Here is a 6,853-nt window from a genome sequence, read left to right on the forward strand (position 1 = left end):
AGGCTCTGCTGGATGAAACTTTGTAGCACGCAGAGGAAATCTTCCAGAACCTCTGTGAAACACGACAGAGGTTCTGTCGTCTTTGACTTGTAGCAAGGTCTTTGCAGAGGACAAGTTTCCAGAACCTCTGTGATGGATGATAGAGGTTCTGTCACTTGAATCTTGTACGATTGAGCTTGTTCTGTTGATTGTCCTCTGTGGTCTTCTGTGACATATCAACTTCTGTCAATACTTGATGTTTTACTTTTTCTATACTTTTACATTCAAGGAATGAGAGCTAACAATCGTTATTCCAGCCTTATCTCTGGTTTAAAGGCTCAGAAGTATGTACAGAAAGGATGTATTAGTTTTCTTGCCTATGCCATTGACATAAAGAAAGGAAAGAAAAAGATGGAGGATATTCCAATCGTGAGAGAATTTCTAGAAGTGTTTCTAGAAGACTTAACAAGTCTGCCCCCTGATCGATCGATAGAATTTCAGATTGAATTACTGCCTGGAGCAGCACCAGTTGTACGTACACCGTATCGATTAGCTCCCTCTGAATTAAAGGAGTTAATGTCACAATTGAAAGAATTGTTGGACAAAGGTTTTGTTCGACCAAGTACTTTTTCATGGGGTGCGCCGGTGTTATTCGTGAAAAAGAAGAACGGATCAATGAGAATGTGCATTGATTACAAGGAACTAAATAAGTTAACAATAAAAATAAGTACCCTCTTCCTAGAATTGATGATTTATTTGATCATTTGGTTGGGGTATTCTTCGAAAATTGATTTACGATCAAGTTATCATGAAATAAAGATCCAGGATGGAGATGTGTCGAAAACGGCATTCCGTACGCGTTATAGTCATTATGAATTTATGGTTATGTTGTTTGGACTCACAAACGCGCCTGCATCCTTTATGGATATGATGAATCGGGTATGTCACCCATATCTTGATAAATTTGTAATTGTTTCATCGATGATAATTTGATATATTCTCGGTCAGAAGAAGAGCATGCTCACCATTTGAAATTACTCCTAGAATTACTTAAACAAGAAAAGTTGTATGCTAAGATATAAAAATGTGAATTTTGGCTGCGAGAGGTTCAGTTCTTGGTGCATGTTAATTTGAAAGAGGGTTTCAAAGTAAATCTTCTTAAAATTGAAGCCATTGAAAAGTGGGAAGCGCCAAAGACCCCAACTGAAATAAGAAGTTTTCTTGGATTGGCTGGGTATTATCGCAAGTTTATACAAGATTTCTCTCGTATAGCCACTCCACTAACTAAATTGACAAAGAAGAATGTAAAGTATGAGTCGGCAGAAACACAAGCTCAGGCATTCCAAATGTTAAAATATAAATTGTGTAGTGCACCAATTATATCCTTGCCAGATGGAATGGAAGATTTTGAGGTATATAATGACACATTAAAGATGGGCTTTGTGTATTAATGCAATGTGGAAAGGTAATTACTTATGCTTAAAGACAGTTAAAAGATCATGAAAAGTAGTATCTTACTCATGATATGGAGTTAGTTGCTATAGTTTTTGTTTTGAAGATTTCCAGGCATTATCTATATGGGACGAAATCTCAAATTTTCACAGATCATAAGACCTTAGAACATCTGTTTCATCATAAATATTTGAATATGTTCCAAAGATGTTGGTTAGAACTGGTTAATGATTATGATTTTGAAATTTTATATCATACAGGAAAAGCAAACGTGGTGGCTAATGCTTTTAGCCGTCAAGAGAAAGGTGGCACCATCAAAGCTATAGCTTTAAGAGTTGAGTTACTACCGAGTATTCAAGAAGAATTGCAGAAATTCCAAAGTGAAGCTATGAAGGAGAATAAAAGTAAACAAGAAAGACTGCGTGGAATAATATATGAATTTGAAAAGGATGGCAGGGGATTTTGGAGTTTTTAAAACAGAATTTGGGTACCATGTTATGGTAATCTTGAAGAAAGAATCTTAACCGAGGCTCACTAATCACGTTTTGCAATTCATCCTGGTACAAACAAAATGTATCGGGATTTGAAGTAATTTTATTGGTGGCCAGGTATGAAGAAAGATATAGCTAAACATGTTGAACATTGTATGACATGTCTTCAGGTGAAGATAGAACACCAACATCCATATGCTAAGTTACAGTCTTTAGACATTCCAGTTTGGAAATAAGATCACATCACTATGGATTTCATAACCAAATTGTTGGGTTCAAAGTTGTTCTTTAATGTTGTATTCAAGCATGTTTCTCTTATTTTGTATTAGTTGGTCTTTATTGCTTTCTTAGTATAAATAGGGAGATTAGTAGTGTAATTAGTGATTATTGCCAATCACATTTTGTAATCACTTTCAAGATATAATATTCAAACACTTGGTGAAATTCTCTCTCTACTTTGATTATATTCTTGACAAAGATAATCTGATTGCATGATATTTGGGAATTACAATGAGTGAACTTTATAAATTTAGATTGAAGGGTCAGGCGTTGTGAAGTTTCTTTGGCAGACTTGACATTTTTCAGCTTTCCTTTTTCTTGGTCTGAAGAATTCTTAGCTTCTAGGAGTTCAGATTTCATTGAGAGTTTCGAAATTTGTGGTTTCTTATCTTCAATGATCTCTGCTGATTCATATATTATTTTTTCTTCAGAGCCAGAATCAAGAAAGTCTCTTGCAAATTTTTGAAAATCAAAATTTACATGAACATTCTTGGAAGAGCGGGTTCTAAGGTTGAAGGTTCAGAAGAGTCTTTTGGGAGTTCCATCGCTTTTGATTTCTCAGATGAATTTTCAAGGTTACTTGAATTATTCATTGTTCAGATGATGGTTCCTTACTAAGAATTTATATTCCATCGGCAGCACTTGCTAATGAATTTTTAAATTTTTAGTGGTGAAATGCGGGTTTTCTGTTTAACCAATTTAGCTTTTTCTTCACTAAGTAGATCAGTCTCTCGTTTGTAGAAACTAACTTTTTTTCAGCTTTTAATCTTTCAGATTTTTCAAAGTTTATTTATTTATTTTTAATTTAAGAAAATCTTTTAAACGTTTTATGACCTTTAACTCTAACTCTGATGGAGCAGAGTTGGTTTCATTGTCGGAAGAATCATATACCTGGTCATCGGAGTCGGAAGTTGATTCTACGTTGGACTTGGCCATTAGGCATATGACTGTCTTGTCTTCTTTATCGGACGAAGAACCGGACACCTAGTTTTCTTTCTCAACCATCAGGCTTCACTCTTTAGGATTGTACTTGTATTTATTTATGTAGTAGTCTGCATCCTTGACCAGTCGTCCTTTGCACTCCTTTCAAAAATGGTATATTGTCCCGGATCGGTAGCAATGAAGGCCATCTTTCCTTCCGTCTCCTCTTTCTCTTCTGTCTTCTCTTCTATCCTCTCTGACTTCTCTCCTTTCATCTCTCTGATGGAATCTCACCGTCTTCTGTCCATAAGATGGTTGATATCTCTCTCTTTGGGAGTCTCTTCTGTTGTCTTTTTCATTGGGCTTCTTGACAAACGTTTTCTAGAACTGCTTGGTTATCAAGGCCAAAGATTTGGCAAATCCCTTGAGATCATCATCAGAGTCAGATACTTCTTCTTCAGATTCTGACTTAACTATCAATGCCTTCTTGCTCTTTTTCTTGTGTTCTTTGGAAAAGCACCTCGTAACCGCTTTTTCTTTTGTTGCCAGGGTAACAGGTCCACCGATGGACACCTTCCTCTTCAAATATCTTTTTCTTGAGCATCAAGCATTCCATATACATAATGAAGTGACCGACTGTCTATGTCCTGATTTGCTTGGAAAGACATCGACAGTTGTGTCCACTCATCACCGAGACTTTTGAGGAAAAATACATTTTTCTCTTTTTTGGTCCTAGCAATGTCTTTTCGGCAGCATTGATTTATCAGTGTGTTGAAACGATCATATGTCTTCTATATTGGTTCATTGGGAAATGCTTTGAAACTCGTGTATTCATTGAAGCATTGCGCCCTCTGATTTTTCTTTATCTTTGCTCCTCCTTCTAGTTGGCTAGCTAATTCATCCCATATCTCCTTTGATGTTGTGCAAGCATCCAAAGACTAGAATATTTCATTGGGAATAGCCATGATTATCAGCCTCTTGGCCTTCTTGTCTGCCTCTACCCTTTCGATATCATCTTCTACCTAGTTGCTCTAATCCTATACCATGTAATAAGCAGCAACTTCAGCAGTGGTACTTGTTCCAGGAACGAGAGTTTGAGGAACATATGGGCCTTCCATTATAGATCTGAGTAGGTTTCTATCCATCCTCTCCAGGAAGTTCACCATGTGTATCCTCCATTGTGGATACTCTTCACGTTGAAGAGTTGGAGGTTTGGTAAGGGAACCAATACTGTATGTAGAATTCCAGTTGGCCATTAATACGATTTGGAAGAGAAGAAGAAATTTTTAAGACTGGAGAAAATTTGAGAGATTTTTAATTTTCAGACTCAAATTGATCGTTTTGATTGGAAAATCAATCAATCTGCTCCGATACCAATTGTTGATCCCAGATCCCTCAATAACACGAAGATTTATGTTATGAAGAACCTAAATCTATCGTATGGATGAATAATAATGAAGAACAACTTAAAGAATATTCATGAGAATATGAAGCTTCAAAGGATTTAACTATTAAACGTTTTATGAGAAGGAACGACAATGATTACAAAACATATAAATGCTATTTATATTAGTAATCTATTTTAAGAGATAACTGTCTAGGGAAAAGATATCTATGAGGTATTCTAGGAAAAGATATCTATCAAGAATTACGGAAAGTATCTCAATCTACTTAGCAAAATAGAAATCCAGCTGTCGATGAGTCATATCCAGCACTCTTCAAGGAAGTATGTTTTTTTATCCAGGAGTCTTTACGAATCTTCTTGCGTAGATATCTCTGATTGAACTGTTGTTGAATCCTCTAAGTGTTAATGACTAGAGGGGTGATGGAGATGCATTGTTCATCGCATTTCATGTTGGTCTTGGACACTTAGGATTTTTTCCATCTTTTCTTCCATCGATCCTCTGCACTTCCATAGTTGTATATTTTTCATTACTTTTACAATAAGAATTACGGGGTCTAACACATTCACTTATTACAACCTGATCAACATATTTGTGAACACAACCCATGCCCCAGTGAATGCTGAAGAGACCTTTAGTGTTATTCCAGCATTCAGCGATGAAATGAAGCTTGCTGTGCAAGATCGTTTTTGTCTTGTTCTTCCACACATAGAGGACAAACCCATATCTTTTCTTGAGTATAGTACGGTACGAAGCCGACTAGTTGACTCTATTACCCACCAACTCAATGAAAGGATGTTTGCTCATAAATAGGTATTTGTGCATTTCTTGGCCTTCATCACCAAGGAATTTCAAAGAAAATGAGAAGGGGGAAGAAGGCTCTTATTATGAAGAGCGATGAAGAAGATAGAGCATCAAGCTCTGATGACGCTGACATCAGTGCTTTTGCACATTCCTTGGCCTTGATGACCAAGGAATTTCAAAGGAAAATCGGGGAGAAAGCCTTTGACAAAAGAGGGAGACAAGGTGATAGAAATAGAAGAAGAGCATTCGAAGAAAGGTACCCTCCCTCTGTGTCAAACAAGAAGGAGGAAGAGCAGTCTAAACAGAAAAAGCAAACAATCAGATGTTTCAGATGCGGGAAGATGGGACACTACTCCAAAGAATGCAAAGGCCCTTTGGTGAAAGATTAGTTGTACTATAAAAATAAGTACAAATATAATCGATCCCAAAGGAGTCTCATGGCTGAACAGGAGAACTGGGTCTCTGACTCCTCAACTAAAGAAGAAGACCAAGCCCATTTATGTGGAATGGCTGTTGAGAATGACATAGAAGAGTCTGGATCTAGCTCTGACTCCCAGGTATGTTCTACCTCTAGTTATTCTCATTCCGACCTGAAGAAAGCATCTATGCTTTAACTCACAATTTCATAAGTGGGCCTGTAAATTCAGCTTTGATAATGATCTGTTACTCTGAATGAACTCTAAGACGATTAAAGTGTAGAGGAAACAATTATAAGAACAGGACAGAGTAATTAAACCAAGAACACACAATTAAGATGATGAAGAAAATGAACACAGGAGAATAGCTTCAAAGGTTTTTCAATTCATTCAATTGAAAATTGACGATTACAATACGGAAGCACACTGATTACAAAGGCCTTAGCCGCTATATATACTAGTTCATAACGACCTTACTGACAAGATCTTGAGGCGTGACATCATCTAAGCCGTCCAAATAAAGTCGATTAAGTCCTAGTCACGTGAGAAGCACAAATGCAGCTAACAACCTTTGAAAAACAGTTGGAAGAGGATCTTCACAGAAGACGAAATCCGTAGACCCTCTGTAAGCCATCTCAGAGGCTCTGCAGTAATTGACTTGTAAGTTCTTATTGACAGAGGACCATTTTCCAGAACCTCTGTGAGAGACATCAGAGGTTCTGTCATACTTTACTTTCTCGAATATAAGGCTTCTGTTGTCTTCTGTGGAGGATATCCTTCTGTCAAGACTTGCAGAATACTTTTTCATACTTTTACAAGAAGTGAATAATAGAGCTAACAATTTCCCCCTACGTATGAAAAAGTAAATTTGGACAAATGGGTACAAGAATTGACTAATGAAAAAAAAAATACAAGAGGAGATAAAACTCATCCTCTGAAAAGAATTACATAAGTGAACAAATTGAAAATGATAGTGCAGGCCTATACTATTACAAGAGATTAATCCACAGCAGAACCTGGATATTCATCTACGGCAAATTGCAGATCAGACTTGATGGTTCTGTAGACTTTGAATATCCATTCTCTGAAGGAGACTTGAACCTTGATC

The sequence above is a fragment of the Cynara cardunculus genome, assembly GCF_001531365.2.
Source record: "Cynara cardunculus var. scolymus isolate 2C chromosome LG 2, CcrdV1, whole genome shotgun sequence".
Lineage (NCBI taxonomy): Eukaryota > Viridiplantae > Streptophyta > Magnoliopsida > Asterales > Asteraceae > Cynara > Cynara cardunculus.